The following is a 17281-nucleotide window of genomic DNA, read 5'->3' as shown; positions in this document are numbered from 1 at the left end:
GGGAGCAGGAACGCAGTATTCACTATCACAAATTTTGCAGTCGAGTATCCCGCATTTGAGGACATCGCAGGCGTCAGCACACCCGAAATGCATGGGCTAGACTCGTCCTGTAAAAATCACCTTCATGATCATGGTCACTCTCCCCTGCCAGGTAAGTATGCTTTCCATTGGCACACATTGCCTTGCCACATCATTCACTGCCTCTTACCGTCTCAACGATTAATTTTTTTTAACCAAAATTCCCCCTTCATTCAGGAAGTGCTGCTGTTTTCTCATGTCGATTCTGCTAAAATATTGCATTATATAATGATATACCCTTTGACATAACGCTGCAATAATTAAGAGCCAGGCATTTATATTTGCATGTTGCCCTGAAAAGGAAACGAATGCTCCCTCAGTATCTATTATTCAGGCCACGGAATGTTTTCTGGAAATAAGTCTCTCCTTATATGTATTGCATCTGCAGTAAATATTTGTCATATCTTCACATGAACAATAATTCAGAATCTGATGTGTTTGAAAAAGCAATTTTCAACTTTTGCCCATAAAGACCGACAGGGACATAGTGAGGTTCTGGCCCATCAAGTCTTCATCACTTGTCACATTCACTCACACTGGTTGAAATGTTTCACCAATAAACCTACATTCTTTTGTCTAAGCGGGTTTCACATTGTTGTCTTATAATAGTCCTGTGAAGTGTCTTGGGACGTTTTAACTATTTTAAAGGCGCTATATAAATACAAGTTGTTGTTGTCGTTTGTAATCTTTCTCACTCTTTTCAGTATGATCATTCAGTATAAGCATAGTCGTTAAATGATATAAGGAAAAGCCACATTAACAGCTTAGAGACGGAGGTGGTTAATAAATGTCCCTTTATGTTGTTATATGTAAGGGAAACACCGGAAATATTGAAGTATTCGAGGCAACAGTGCAGCAATCCTAACTTCCTCCAGCATGGTCAGTGCTTGCAGTAAGGCTTTCTCCTGTTCCATTTCAGTCTTGCCTTAAACCAAAAAGATGTCCTGTAGCAGGGAATATCATCAGGACATTCTAATAACCGTGGAGTTTTCCTGAGCAAACAGCAGGAGAGGGCTGTCCTATGATGAGTGATGGGCCTATGCTCTCGGGAGTTTAGAAGAATGAGAGGTGATTTCATTGAACCATACAAGATTCTGAAAGGTATTGAAAGTGTAGATGCTGAGAGATTGTTTCCCTTGGCTGGAGTGTCTAGAAGTTGGGGGCATAGTCTCAGGGTAAGGGTTAGGCCATTTAAGACCGAGATGAGGAGGAATTTCTTCACTAAGAGGGTTGTGCATCTTTAGAATTCTATGCCCCAGGGGGATGTGAATGCTGAGTGTTTGAGTATATTCAATGCTGAGATAGAGAGATTATTATGGCTCAATGGGCCGCATGGCTCTAACCACACACACACATCAATACATAAAGAAGTAACAGAAAAGGGTTACTTCTCCAAAAACCAAGCTGCTCATATCGTGACTCGCACCAAGTCTCGTTCACCCATCAGCCCCTGTGCTCGCTGACCTGCATTGGGTCACAGTCCAGCAACGCCCCGATTTTAATAATCTACTGTTTTCAAATCCCTCACGGGCTCGCCCCTCCCTTTGCCTGTAACCTCCAACCAATACACACTACAACCAATACTCACTTAAAGCCCGCGCAGAAACGCAGCGCGCTGCAGTCCCCGTGCATCTGGTGAGCCAGCATTTAAAGAGAAAATACGTGCACGTGCTGATTTCTGAATAGGTCGCACAGCCCGTTGACGGGGCCGGGCGGGCCAAACAAACAAATTAGAGGGACCATTGCCTACAACTCTCCGAGATCATATAATAGAATGGTTGCAGCACAGAAGGAGGCCATTCGGCCTGTGGAGCCCGTGTCAGCTCTCTGAAACAGCACTTCAGCTAGTCCCACTCCCCCACCCTTTCCCCGTAGCCCTGCAATTTTTTTCCTTTCAGGTCCATATCCAATTCCGTTTTGAAACCCACAACTGAATCTTCCTCCAGCACCCTTTCGGGCAGTGAGTTCCAAAAGCTATCCACACGCTACATAATCAATGTTCCCTAATGTTGCCTTTGATCTCTGTGCTCCTGCAACTCGGGCCTCTTGCATATTACTGTTTTATTTGGTTCACCGTTGACGGGCATGCTTTCAGCTGCTTGGCCCTAAAATCAGTAATTCCCTCCTGAAACTGCGCCACTTCTCTGCCTCTCCTCCTTTAAGATGCTCCTTAAAACCTGACTTTTCGACCACGCTTTTGGTCATCTGCCCTAATATCTCAAATACAAAAACAAAATACTGCGGATGCTGCAAATCTGACGTAAAAACCGAAAATGCTGCAAATACACAGCAAGTCCTGCAGCATCTGTGGAGAGAGTAACAGAGTTGTTGGTGAGAAGAGCAGAACTTCATCAATGTGGGCATTCTTAAAAGAGAACTGGCAGTAAATTAAACACTAATACAGTTCTGACGAAGGGTCATCGACCTGAAAAGTTAACCCTGTTTTCTCGCTCAACAGATGCTGCCTGATCTGCTGAGTATTTCCAGCATTTTCTGTTTTTATGTCCTAATATCTCCTTGTGCGGCAGGGTGTGATATTTGGTTTGATAACGCTCCTGTGGAGTGCCTTTGTGACGTTTAACTACATTAATGGTGCTATATAAATACAAGATAACAAGTCAATAAGGAGAAACTGTTTCCAGTGTCAGTTACAGGCACAACAGATTTAAGAAAATTTTCAAAAGAACCAGTCGGATGTTTCCCCGCCTCCCCCTCGTGAAGATGAAAAAAAGTGATGCAGAAAATAGTTGTGAGTGCCTGCAATGCTCTGCCTGAAAGGGTGGTTGAAGCAAATTGAATAGTAATGTTGAAAAGGTAATATGGATAATATTTGAAGGTAAAATAATTGCAGGGATTTGGTGAATGAACAGAGGAGTATGATTAATTGGATAGCCCTTTGAAAGAGCCAGCAAAGGTACGATGGGCCGAATGTCCTGGTTCTGTGCTGCATCATTGTTTCTGTAGCTAACAAGGATAAACATGTGGCCAAAGTGTAGAGTTGGCAGGCAGATTTGAAAATCTGGTTGTACGCGGTGTGGACATGTAAGTCTGAATAATTTTTGATCTTTTGTGCAAAATATGTATTTGCTTAGTTGTAAGGATGAATATGAACGTGAGCGTAGAGAGAAATGGAAATGTGAGCTTTGGGAATCGCTTATGAGTCAATTTGAATAGGCTGTGTTTTGGAGAAAGGCCCTTTTGTATCGCAGCTCACCCTGTGGAGAATAAAGCAAAATATTACAAGCAGAACAACACTGCATTTGAGAGCTAGTTGAAAATCTAACTTTTAATTATAAAGCCAGGTGAGAGCGCGAACGCAGTCCTGCACTACCACAGATTTTGCAGCCGAGTATCCCGCATTTGAAGACATCGCAGGCATCAGCACACCCGAAGTGCAATGGACTAACCTCATCGTGGTAAAACCATCTTCATGATCATGGTTTCTCCACTGCCAGGTAAGTATAATTTCCATCGGCACACATTGCCTCGCCACATCATTCACTGCCTCTTACTGTCTCAATGACTCATTTTTTAAATCAAAATTCCCCCTTCATTCAAAGAGTGCTGTTGTTTTCTCATGTCGATTCCGCTAAAATATTGCAATATATAATGATATGCCCTTTGACAAATCGCTGCAATAATAAAGAGCCGGACAAGCATATTTGCATATCACCCTTAAAAGGAAACGAACTCTCCCTCAGTAACTTTTCTTCAGGCCATAGAAAGTGTTCGGGAAATAAATCTCTCCTTATATGTATTGCATCTGAAGTAAATATTTGTCATATCTTCATATGAACAATCATTCGGAATCTGATGTGATTAAAAAAGCAAGTTTCAACTTTTGCCCAAAAAGACCGATAGGGACATAGTGAGGTTTTGGCCGATCAAGTCTTCATCACTTGTCACATTCACTCACTGTGGTTGAAATAATTGACCAATAAACCTACCTTCTTTTGTTTAAGTGGGTTTCACATTGTTGTCTTATAATAGTCCTGTGAAGTGTCTTGGGACGTTTTAACAATGTTAATGGCGCTATATAAATACAAGTTGTTGTTGTCATTTGCAATCTTTCTCACTCTTTTCAGTCTGATAATTCAGTATAATCTTTGTGATTAAATGATATAAGGAAAAGCCACATTAAGAGCTTAGAGACGGAGGTGGATAATAAATGTCCCTTTATCTTGTTATATGTAAGGGAGACACCGGAAATATTGAAGTATTCGAGCCAACAGTGCAGCAATCCTAACTTCCTCCAGCATGGTCAGTGCTTCCAGTAAGGCTTTCTCCTGTTTCATTTCAGACTTGCCTTAAATCAAAATGATGTCCTGTAGCAGGGAATATCACCAGGACATTCTAATAACTGGCGTGTTCCTGAGCATACAACATGAGAGGGCTGTCCTATGATGAGAGGTGGTGATATACTCTCGGGAGTTTAGAAGAATGAGAGGTGATCTCATTGAACGAGACAAGATTCTGAAAGGGATTGAAAGGGTAGATGCTGAGAGGTTGTTTCCCTTGGCTGGAGTGCCTAGAACTTGGGGGCATAGACTCAGGATAAGGGTTAGGCCATTTAAGACTGAGATGAGGAGGAATTTATTCTCTCGGAGGGTTGTGCATCTTTGGAATTCTCTACCCCAGAGGGATGAGAATGCTGAGTGTTTGAGTATATTAAAGGCAGAGATAGATAGATTATTACGGCTCAATGGGCCACATGGCTCTAACCACACGCACTCATCAATACATAAAGAAGTAACAGAAAAGTGTTACTTCTCCAAAAACCCTGCTGCCCATATCGTGATTCGCAGCAAGACTCGTTCACCCATCACCCCCTGTGCTCCCTCACCTGCATTGGGTCACGGTTCAGCAAAGCCTCGATTTTAAAATTCTCTTGTGTTCAAATCCCTCCACGGGCTCACCCCTCGCTTTCCCTGTAACCTCCAACCAATACACACTACAACCAATATGCACTTCAAGGCGGCGCAGATACGCAGCGTGCTGCAGGGCCCGTGCATCCGGTGAGTCGGCATTTAAAGAGAAAAAACGTGCACGTGCTGATTTTTGAATAGGTCGCACAGCCCGTTGACGGGGCCGGGCGGGCCAAAGCATAAATTAGATGGACCATTGCCTACAACTCTCCGAGATCATATAATAGAATGGTTGCAGCACAGAAGGAGGCCATTCGGCCTGCCGAGATTCTGCCGGCTCTCCGAAACAGCACTTCAGCTAGTCTCCCTCCCCCACCCTTTCCCCGTAGCCCTGTAAATATCTTCCTTTCACGTCCATATCCAATTCCCTTTTGAAAGCCACAATTGAATCTGCCTCCAGCACCCTTTCAGGCAGTGAATTCCAGATGCTATCCATACGCTACATAAACAATTTTGCCTCAAGTTGCCTTTGATCTCTGTGCTCCTGCAATTCGGGCCTCTTGCGTATTCCTATTTTATTTTCTTCGCCGTTGACGGGCGTGCTTTCAGCTTCCTAGGCACTAAAATCAGGAACTCCCTCCCGAAACTGCGTCACTTCTCTGTCTCTCCTCCTTTAAGACGCTTCGTAAAACATAACTTTTCAACCAAGCTTTTGGTCATCTGTCTTAATATCTCAAATACAAAAGCAAAATACTGCGGATGCTGGAAATCTGAAAAAAATAAACAAAATGCTCCAAATACACAGCAAGTCAGGCAGCATCTTTGGAATGAGTAACAGAGTTTTTCGAGCAAGGAGCAGAAATTCTTCAATGTGGGCATTCTTAAAAGTGAAGTGGCAGTGAATTAAACTGTAATACAGTTCTGACGAAGGGTCATCGACCTGAAACGTTAACCCTGTTTTTCTCTCTCCACAGATGCTGCCTGACCTGCTGAGTATTTCCAGCATTTTCTGTTTTTACGTCCTAACATCTTCTTGTGACCCAGGGTGTGAAATTTTGTTTGATAACACTCCTATGGAGTGGCTTGGTACGTTTTACTACATTAATGGTGCCATATAAATACAAGATAACAAGTCAATAAGGAGAAACTGTTTCCAGTGTCATTTACAGGGGCAACAGATTTAAGAAAATTTGCAAAAGAACCAGTAGGATGTTTCCCCACCTCCCCCTCGAGAAGGTGAAAAAAGTGATGCAGAAAATTGTTGTGAGTGCCTGCAATGCTCTGCCTGAAAGGGTGGTTAAAGCTAATTGAATAGTAATGTTGAAAAGGTAATTTGGGTAATTTTTGAAGGTAAAATAATTGCAGGGATTTGGTGAAAGAACAGAGGAGTATGATTAATTGGATAGCCCTTTGAAAGAGCCAGCAGAGGAACGATGGGCCGAATGACGTGTTTCTGTGCTGTATCATTGTTTCTGTAGTTAACAAGGTTAAACATTTGGCCAAAGTGCAGAGTTGTCAGGCAGATTTGAACATCTGGTGGTACGCGGTGTGGACTTGTAAGTGAATTATTTTAGATTTCTTGCGCAAAATATGTAATTTATTAGTTGTAAGGATGAATATCAACGTGAGCGTGGAGAGAAATTGAAATGTGAGCTTTGGGATTCGCTTATGAGTCAATTTGAAAAGGCTGTGTTTTGGAGAAAGGCTCTTTTGCATCACAACTCTCTCTGTCGGGAATAAAGCAAAGTTAAAATTGAAAGCAAAATAACAGCGCATTTGAGAGCTTAGTTGAAAATATAACTTTAATTGTAAAGCCAGGAGAGAGCGCGAATGCAGTCCACCACTACCACAAATTTTACAGTCGAGTAACCCGCATTTGAGGACATCGCATGCGTCAGCACACCCAAAGTACGATGGACTAGCCTCAGCCTGGGAGAACCACTTTCATAATCATGGTCTCTCCACTGCCAAGTAAAGATGCTTTCCATACATTGGCTCGCCACATCATTCACTGCCTCTTACTGTCTCGATGACACATTTTTTAAATCAAAATTCCCCTTCATTCAGAAAGTGCTGCTGTTTTCTCATGTCGATTCTGCTAAAATATTGCAGTATATAATGATATACCCTTTGACGAAACTCTGCAATAACAAAGAGCCGGATATGCATAGTTGCCTATTGTCATTAAAAGGAAACGAACGCTCCCTCAGTAACTTTTCTTCAGGCCATGGAAAGTTTTCTGGAAATAAATCTCTCCTTATATGTATTGCATCTGAAGTAATAATCTGAAGTTTGTCTTATCTTCACATGAACAATAATTCGGAATCTGATGTGTTTGAAAAAGCAATTTTCAAGTTTTGCCCATAAAGACCGATAGGGACAACGTGAGGTTTTGGCCCATGAAGTCTTCATCACTTGTCACATTCACTCGCTGTGGTTGAAATGTTTCACCAATAAACCTACCTCCTTCTGTTTGAGTGTGTTTCACATTGTTTCTTATTCTAGTCCTGTGAAGTGTCTTGGGACGTTTTAACTATGTTAAAGGCGCTATATAAATACAAGTTGTTGTTGTCGTTTGCAATTTTTCTCACTCTTTCAGTATGATCATTCATTATAATCATACTGATTAAATGATATAAGGAAAAGCCACATTAAGAGCTTAGGGACGGAGGTGGATAATAAATGTCCCTTGATCTTGTTATATGTAAGGGAGACACCGGAAATATTGAAGTATTCGAGCCAACAGTGCAGCAATCCTAACTTCCTCCAGCATGGTCAGTGCTTGCAGTAAGGCTTTCTCCTGTTCCTTTTCAGTCTTGCCTTAAATCAAAATGATGTCATGTAGCAGGGAATATCACCAGGACATTCGAATAACCGTGGCGTCTTCCTGAGCATACAACATGAGAGGGCTGTCCTATGATGAGAGATGGTGATATACTCTCGGGAGTTTAGAAGAATGAGAGGTGATCTCATTGAACCAGACAAGATTCTGAAAGGGATTGAACGGGTAGATGCTGAGAGGTTGTTACCCTTGGGTGGAGTGCCTAAAACTTGGGGGCATAGACTCAGGATAAGGGTTAGGCCATTTAAGGCTGAGATGAGGAGGAATTTCTCCACTCAGAGGGTTGTGCATCTTTGGAATTCACTGACTCAGAGGGTTGTGAATTCTGAGTGTTTGAGTATATTCAAGGCTGCGATAGATAGATTATTGCGGCTCAATGGGCCACATGGCTCTAACCACGCGCACTCATTAATACATAAAGAAGTAACAGAAAAGGGTTACTTCTCCAAATATCCTGCTGCCCGTATCGGGACTCGCACCAAGTCTCGCTCACCCATCACCCCCTGTGCTCGCTCACCTGCATTGGGTCACGGTCCAGCAACGCCTCGATTTAAAAATTCTCTTGTTCTCAAATCCCTCCACGGGCTCGCCCCTCCCTTTCCCTGTAACCTCCAACCAATACACACTACAACCAATACATACATAGATACATACATAGAAGATAGGAGCAGCAGTAGGCCTTTTGGCCCTTCGAGCCTGCTCCGTCATTCAATTAGATCATGGCTGATCATCCAAATTCAGGACCCGGTCCCTGCCTTCTCCCCATATCCCTTGATCACTTTAGACTTAAGAAATATATCCAACTCTTTCTTGAATATACTTAATGAACTGGCATCCACCGCCCGCTGCGGCAGAGAATTCCATAGGTTCACCACTCTCTGGGTGAAGAAATTCCTCCACACTTCAGTCCTAAATGGCTTACCCCTTATCCTTAGACTATGACCCGTGGTTCTGGACTCCCCGGCCGTCAGAAACATCCTTCCTGCATCTAGTCTGTCCAGGCCTGACAGAATTTTATAGTTTTCGATGAGATACCCTCTCAATCTTCTAAACTCCAGTGAGTATAAGCCCAATCGACACAATCTCTCCTCATACGTCATTCCTGCCATCCCAGGTATCAGCCTGGTGAATCTTCGCTGCACTCCTTCCATGACAAGAACGTCCTTCCTCAGGTAAGGCGATCAAAACTGCACACAATACTCAAGGTGTGGTCTCACCAAGGCCCTGCACAACTGCAGCAAGACATCGTTGTTCTTGTACTCGAACCCTCTTGCTATGAAGGCCAACATACCATTTGCCTTCTTAACCGCCTGCTGCACCTGCATGCTTACCTTCAGCGGCTGGTGTACAAGAACACCCAGGTCTCTTTGCACTTCCCCTTCTCCCAATCTATTACCATTCAAATATTAATCTGCCTTCCTGTTTTTGCCACCAAAGTTGATAACCTTACATTTATCCACATTATAGTGCATTTGCCATGTTTCTGTCCAATCACCCAGCCTGTCCAAATCGTGCTGGAGTTTCACGACATCCTCCTCAAAGCATACCCTCCCCCCCAGCTTTGTGTCGTCTGCAAATTTGGAGATATTACATCCAATTCCCTCGTCCAGATCATTAATATATATTGTAAACAGCTGGGGTCCTAGGACCGAACCTTGCGGTACCCCACTAGTCACTGCCTGCCACTCGGAAAACGACCCATTTATTCCAAATCTTTGCTTTCTGTCCGCCAACCAGTTCTCTATCCAAGTCAATACCTTGCCCCCAATCCCATGTGCCTTAATTTTGCACGCTAATCGCTTATGCGGGACCATATCGAAAGCCTTCTGAAAGTCCAAATACACCACATCCACTCGTTCTCCCTTATCTATTTTACCAGTTACATCCTCAAAAAATTCCAGTAGTTTAGTCAAGCATGATTTACCTTTTGTAAATCCATGTTGACTTTGTCTGATCCAGTCACTGCTTTCCAAGTGCTCTGCTATTACATATTTTATAAAGTACTCTAGCATTTTCCCCACTACCGATATCAAGCTTACCGGTCTATAATTCCCCGCCTTTTCTCTACCATCTTTTTTGAATAGTGCGGTAACATTAGCTACCCGCCAATCCATGGGTACCATTCCAGAGTCTATCGAGTTCTGGAAGATGACCAGCAATGCATCTACTATTTCTAGGGCCACTTCCTTAAGTTCCCTGGGATGTAGATTATCAGGCCCTGGGGATTTATCGGCCTTCAGTCCCATCAATTTTCCTAACACAATTTCCCTACAAATACTGATTTTTTCAGTTCCACCCTTTCATCAGACCCTATGTTCATCGGATACACACTTCAAGGCCACGCAGAAACGCAGTGCGCTGCAGGTCCCGTGCATCCGGTGAGCCTTAAAGAAAAAAAATATGCACGTGCTGAATTTTGAATAGGTCGCACAGCCCGTTGACGGGGTCGGGCGGGCCAAAGAAACAAATTAGAGGGACCATTGCCTACAAATTTCCGAGATCATATAATAGAATGGTTGCAGCCCAGAAGAAGGCCATTCGGTCTGTCGAGACCGTGCCGACTCTCTGGAACAGCACTTCAGCTAATCCCACTCCCCCGCCCTTTGCCTGTAACCCTGTAATTTTTTTCCTTTCAGGTACATATCCAATTCCCTTTTGACAGCCACAATTGAATCTGCCTGCAGCACCCTTTCAGGCTGTGAATGCTAGATGTTATCCACACGCAACAGAAACAATTTTCCCTCATGTTGCCTTTGAACTCTGTGCTCCTGCAATTCGGGCCTCTTGCATATTCCTATTTTATTTGCTTCACCGTTGATGGGCGTGCTTTCAGCTGCTTAGCCCCAAAATCAGGAATTCCCTCCCGAAGCTGCGCCACTTCTCTGTCTCTCCTCCTTTAAGGCGCTCCTTAAAGCCTAACATATCGATCAAGCTTTTGGTCATCTGTCCTAATATCTCAAGTACAAAAGCAAAATACTGTGGCTGTTGGAAATCGGAAATGAAATCCGAAAATCCTGCACATACACAGCAAGTAAGGCAGCATCTGTGGAGAGAGTAACAGAGTTGTTGGAGAGAAGATGCAGAACTTCAGCAATGTGGGCATTCTTAAAAGAGTAGTGGCAGTGAATTAAACAGTAATGCGGTTCTGACGAAGGGTCATCGACCTGAAACATTAACTCTGTTTTTCTCTCTCCACAGATGCTGCCTGACCTGCTGAGTATTTCCAGCATTTTCTGTTTTTCTGTCCTAATATCTTCTTGTGCGGCAGTGTGTGAAATTTTGTTTGATAATGCTCCTGTGGAGTGCCTTCGGATGTTTTACTGCATTAATGGTGCTATATAAATATAAGATAACAAGTCAATATAGTGAAACTGTTTCCAGTGTCAGTTACAGGGGCAACATATTTAAGAAAAGTTGCAAAAGAACCAGTAGGATGTTTCCCCGCCTCCCCCTCGAGAAGGTGAAAAAAAGTGATGCAGAAAATTGTTGTGAGTGCCTGCAATGCTCTGCCGGAAAGGGTGGTTGAAGCAAACTGATAGTAATGTTGAAAAGGTAATCTGGATAATATTTGAATGTAAAATTTTTGCAGGGAATTGGTGAAAGAACAGAGGATTATTATTAATTGGATAGCCGTTTGAAAGAGCCAGCAGAGATACGATGGACCTGGTTCTGTGCTGTATCAATGTTTCTGCAGTTAAGAAGGTTAAATATTTTGCCATCATGCAGAGTTGGCAGGCAGGTTCGAAAATCTGGTTGTAAGCGGTGTGGACTTGTAAGTGTAAATAATTTTAGATTTTTTGTGCAAAATATGTAATTTCTCAGTTGTCAGGATAAATATCAACGTGAGCGTAGAGAGAAATTGAAATGTGAGCTTTGGGAATCGCTTATGAGTCAATTTGAATACGCTGTGTTTTGGAGAAAGGCCGTTTTGTGTCACAGCTCCCTCTATCGGGAATAAAGCAAAGTTAGGATTGAAAGCAAAATAACTGTGCATTTGAGAGGTCAGTTGCAAAATCTAACTTTAATTGCAAAGCCAGTGAAGAGCGCGAACGCAGTGCCCGGCTATCAGAAATTTTGCAGTCGAGTATCCCGCATTTGGGGACATCACAGGCGTCAGTACACCCGAAGTACAATGAGCTAACCTCACCCTGGCAAAACTACCTTCTTGATCATGGTTTCTCCCCTGCCAGGTAAGTAAGTTTTCCAGGTGCACACACTGCCTCGCCACATCTTCCACTGCCTCTTACCGGCTCAACGAGACCTTTTTTTAAATCACAATGTCCATTCATTCAGAAAGTGCTGCTGTTTTCTCCTGTCGATTCTGCTAAAATATTGCAATATATAATGCTGTACCCTTTGACAAAACGCTGCAATAATGCAGAGCCGGCAATGCATATTCGCTCATTTCCCTTAAAATGAAACAAACGCTCACTCACTAACTTTCTTACGGCCGCAGAATGTTTTCTGGAAATAAATCTCTCCTTATATTTATTGCATCTGAAGTAAATGTTTGTCATATCTTCACATGAACCATAATTCCGAATCCATTGTGTTTGAAAAAGCAATTTTCAAGTTTTGCCCATAAGGACCGAAAGGGACATAGTGAGGTTCTGGCCCAGCAAGACTTCATCACTTGTCACATTCACTCACTGTGGTTGCAATATTACACCAATAAACCTACCTTCTTTTTTTTAAGCGGGTTTCACATTTTTTGTCTTATTTACTTTTTTACTACGTTAAAGACGCTATAGAAATAAAATTTGTTGTTGTTTGCAATCTTTCTCTTTATTTTCAGTCTGATCATTGTCCTCATAGTGATTAAATGATATAAGGAAAAGCCACATTAAGAGCTGAGAGACGGAGGTGGAAAATAAATGTTTCTTAATGTTGTTATATGTAAGGGAGTCACTGGAAATATTGAAGTTTTCGAGCCAACAGTGCAGCAAACCCAACTTCCTCCAGCACGGTCATTGCTTCCAATAAGGCATTCTCCTGTTCTGCTTCAGTCTTTCCTTAAATCAAAATGATGTCCTGCAGCAGGGAATATCACCAGGACCTTTTAAGAACTGTGGCATTTTCCTTTGCAAACAACATCAAAGGGCTGCCCTATGATGAAAAGTTGTTTAGAACAGGTAGATAAGGTGGTTAAAAAGGCATATGGGATACTTGCCTTCACTAGCCGAGGCATAGAATATAAGAGCAGGGAGGTTATGATGGAGCTGTACAAAACGCTGGTAAGGCCACAGCTGGAGTACTGTGTGCAGTTCTGGTCGCCTCACTATAGGAAGGATGTGATTGCTTTGGAGAGGGTGCAGAGAAGATTCACCAGGATGTTACCTGGGATGGAGCGCCTCAGCTATGAAGAAAGACTAAACAGGCTGGGGTTGTTTTCCTTGGAGCAAAGAAGGCTGAGGGGGGACCTGATTGAGGTGTACAAAATGATGAGGGGCATAGATAGGGTAGTTAAAGAGGAACTTTTCCCCTTAGTAGGGGGTTCAATAACAAGGGGGCATAGATTCAAGGTAAGGGGCAGGAGGTTTAGAGGGGATTTGAGGAGGAACTTTTTCACCCAGAGGGTGGTTCGGATCTGGAACTCACTGCCTGAAAGGGTGGTAGAGGCAGGAACCCTCACAACATTCAAGAAGCATTTGGATGAGCACTTGAAATGCCATTGCACACAAGGCTATGGACCAAATGCTGGAAAATGGGATTATATTGGACAGGGCTTGATGGACGGCGCAGACACGATGGGCCGAACGGCCTCTTTCTGTGCTGTATAACTCTATGGTCTATGGCCTATGGCCTAGAATGGGCCTATACTCTCGGGAGTTTAGATGAATGAGAGGTGATCTCATTGAACCAGACAAGATTCTGAAAGGCTTTGAAAGGGTAGATGCTGAGAGGTTGTTTCCCTTGGCTGGAGTGTCTAGAACTAGGGGGCATAGTCTCAGGATAAGGGGTAGGCCATTTAAGTCAGAGATGAGGAGGAATTTCTTTACTCAGAGGGTTGTGCATCTTTGGAATTCTCTGCCCTCGTGGGCTATGAATGCTGAGCGTTTGAGTGTATTCAAGGCTGTGATCAAAAGATTTTGATGGCTCAAGGGGATGCATGGCCTACTCCTGCTCTAACCACACGCACACATCAATAAATAAAGAAGAAACGGAAAGGGTTACTTCGCCAAAAACCCTGCTGCGCATATCATGACTCACAGCAAGTCTCGTTCACTCATCACCCCCTCTGCTCGCTGACCTGCATTGGGTCACGGTCCAGCAACGCCTCGATTTTAAAATTCACTAGTTTTGAAATCCCTCCACGGGTTCGCCCCTCCCTTTCACTGTAACCTCCAATCAATACACACTATAACCAATATACACTTTAAGGCCACGCAGAAATGCAGCGTGCTGCACGTCCCACGCATACGGTGAGCCGGCATTTAACGAGAAAGAACATGCATCTGCTGAATTTTGAATAGGTCTCACAGCCCGTTGACGGGTCGGCCGGGCCAAAGAAACAAATTAGAGGGATCAATGTTTACAACTCTCCGAGATCATATAATAGAATGGTTGCAGCACATAAGGAGGCCATATCGACCTTTCGAGCCCGTGCCGGCTCTCTGAAACAACACTTCAGCTAGTCCCACTCTTCCACACTTACCCCGTAGCCCTGCAATTTCTTTCCTTTCTGGTCCATATCCAATTCCCTTTTGAAAGCCACAATTGAATCTGCCTCCAGCACATTTTAAGGCAGTGAATTCCAGATGCTATCCACACTCATCGTAAAAAAAGTTCTCTCATGTTGTCTTTTATCTCTGTGCTCTGCAATTCGGGCCTCTTGCGTATTCCCACTTTATGCTCACATTTATATTCATCCTTACAACTGAGAAATTACATATTTTTCCACAAAAAATCAAAACTTATTCACACTTACAATTCCTCATCGCGTACAACCAGATTTTCAAAGCTGCCTGCCAACTCTGCACTTCGGCAAAATGTTTAACCTTGTTAACTACAGAAAAAATGATACAGCACAGAACCAGGTCATTCAGCCCATCGTACCTCTGCTGGCTCTTTCAAAGGGCTATCCAATTAATCATACTCCTCTGTTCTTTCACCAAATCCCTGCAATGATTTTACCTTCAAAGATTATCCAATTTACCTTTTCAACATTACTATTCAATTCACTTCAACCACCCTTTCAGGCAGAGCATTGCAGGCACTCACAACTATTTTCTGCATCACTTTTTTCACCTCGAGAGGGAGGTGGGGAAACATCCTATTGGTTATTTTGCAAATTTTCTTAAATCTGTTGCCCCTGTAACTGACACTGGAAACAGTTTCTCCTTATTGACTTGTTATCTTGTATTTATATAGCACCATTAATGTAGTAAAGCGTCCCAAGGCACTCCACAGGAGCGTTATCAAACAAAATTCACATCCTGCCGCACAAGAAGATATTAGGACATAAAAACAGAAAATGCTGGAAATGCTCAGCAGGACAGCCAGCATCTGTGGAGAGAGAAAAACATGGTTAAAGTTTCAGTTCGATGACCCTTCGTAAGAACTGTATTACTGTTTAATTCACTGCCACTTCTCTTTTAAGAATGCCCATATTGATGAAGTTCTGCTCTTCTCTCCAACAACTCTGTTACTCTCTCCACAAATGCTGCAGGACTTGCTGTGTATTTGCAGCATTTTCGGTTTTTATTTCAGATTTCTAGCATCCGCAGTATATTGCTTTTGCATTTGAGATATTAGGGCAGATGACCAAAAGCTTGGTCGAAAAGTTAGGTTTTAAGGAGAATCTTAAAGGAGGAGAGGCAGAGAAGTGGCGCAGTTTCGGGAGGGATTTCCTGATTTTAGTGCCTAGGCAGCTGAAAGCACGCCCGTCAAAGGTGAAGCAAAAGGCCCGAATTGCAGGAGCACAGAGATCAAAGGCAACATGAGGGAAAATTGATTATGTAGCGTGTGGATAGCATCTGGATTTCACTGCCTGAAAGGATGCTGCAGGCAGATTCAATTGTGGCTTTCAAAAGGGAATTGGATATGGACCTGAAAGGAAAAAAATTGCAGGGCTACGGGGAAAGGGTGGGGGAGTGAGTCTAGCTCAAGTGCTGTTTTAGTGAGCCGGGATGGGCTCGACAGGCCGAATGGCCTCCTCCTGTGCTGCAACCATTCTATTATATGATCTCGGAGAGTTATAGGCAATGGTCCCTCTAATTTGTTTCTTTGGCCTGCCCGGCCTCGTCAACGGGCTGTGCGACCTATTCAAAATTCAGCACGTGCACGTATTTTCTCTTTAAATGCCAGCTCACTGGATGCACGGGACCTGCAGCACACTGCGTTTCTGCGTTGCCTTAAAGTGTGTATTGGTTGTAGTGTGTATTGCTTGGAGGTTACAGGGAAATAGAGGGGCGAGCTGTTGGAGGGATTTCAAAACAAGAGAATTTTAAATTCGAGGCGTTGCTGGATCGTGACCCAATGCAGGTCAGCGAGCACAGGGGGTGATGTGTGAAGGAGCCTTGGTGCGAGTCACAATACGGGCAGCAGGGTTATTGGAGAAGTAACCATTTTCTGTTATTCATTATGTATTGATGAGTGCTTGTGGTTAGAGCCATGCGTCCCATTGAGCCGTCATAATCTATCTATCTCAGCCTTGAATATACTCAAACACTCAGCATTCACATCCCTCTGGGGCAGAGAATTCTAAAGATGCACAACCCCCTGAGTGAAGAAATACCTCCTCATCTCCTTCTTAAATGGCCTAATCCTTATCCTGAGACTATGCCCCCAAGTTCTAGACACTCCAGCCAAGGGAAACAACCTCTCAGCCTCTACCCTTTCAATCCCTTTCAGAATCTTGTATGGTTCAATGAGATCGCCTCTCATTCTTCTAAACTCCCGAGAGTATAGGCCCATTTCTCATCATAGGACAGCCCTTTAATGTTGTTTGCTCAGGAAAACGCCACGGTTATTAGAAGGTCCTGGTGATATTCCCTGCTACAGGACATCATTTTGATTTACGGCAAGACTGAAATGGAACAAAGCCTTACTGCAAGTACTGACCATGCTGGAGGAAGTTAGGATTGCTGAACTGTTGGCTCGAATACTTCAATATTTCCGGTGTCTCCCTTACATATAACAACATAAAGGGACATGATATCCACCTCCTTCTCTAAGCATTTAATGTGGCTTTCCCTTATATCATTTAATCACTATTATTATACCGAATGATCACACTGAAAAGAGTGAGAAAGATTGCAAACGACAACAACAACTTGTATTTATATAGCGCCTTTAACATAGTTAAAACATCCCAAGACACTTCACAGGACTATTATAAGACAACAATGTGAAACCCGCTTAAACAAAAGAAGGTAGGTTTATTGGTGAAATATTTCAACCACAGTGAGTGAATGTGACAAGTGTTGAAGACTTGATGGGCCAAAACCTCACTATGTCCCTATGCCTTTCGGACTTTATGGGCAAAAGTTGATAA

General features: G+C 43.2%; 4 non-coding genes across 4 annotated transcripts; all 4 read right to left on the bottom strand.

Annotated features, from left to right (window-relative positions):
• Positions 1-159, bottom strand: LOC147086902 (U1 spliceosomal RNA). Its single transcript, XR_015075765.1, has one exon. It is a non-coding gene; the product is annotated as a U1 spliceosomal RNA (small nuclear RNA).
• A 3218-nt stretch (positions 160-3377) lies between these two features.
• Positions 3378-3541, bottom strand: LOC147086901 (U1 spliceosomal RNA). The gene has a single exon (XR_015075763.1). It is a non-coding gene; the product is annotated as a U1 spliceosomal RNA (small nuclear RNA).
• Positions 3542-6758: 3217 nt separating this feature from the next.
• Positions 6759-6922, bottom strand: LOC147086900 (U1 spliceosomal RNA). Its single transcript, XR_015075762.1, has one exon. It is a non-coding gene; the product is annotated as a U1 spliceosomal RNA (small nuclear RNA).
• A 4896-nt stretch (positions 6923-11818) lies between these two features.
• LOC147086899 (U1 spliceosomal RNA) lies at positions 11819-11983 on the bottom strand. Its single transcript, XR_015075754.1, has one exon. It is a non-coding gene; the product is annotated as a U1 spliceosomal RNA (small nuclear RNA).
• Between the last annotated feature and the right edge of the window lie 5298 nt (positions 11984-17281).

The sequence above is a fragment of the Somniosus microcephalus genome, unplaced genomic scaffold (assembly GCF_052327205.1).
Source record: "Somniosus microcephalus isolate GS21.2 unplaced genomic scaffold, FLI_Smic_1.0 unresolved_chr7, whole genome shotgun sequence".
NCBI lineage: Eukaryota > Metazoa > Chordata > Chondrichthyes > Squaliformes > Somniosidae > Somniosus > Somniosus microcephalus.
This window is presented reverse-complemented; position numbering and strand designations above follow the sequence as displayed.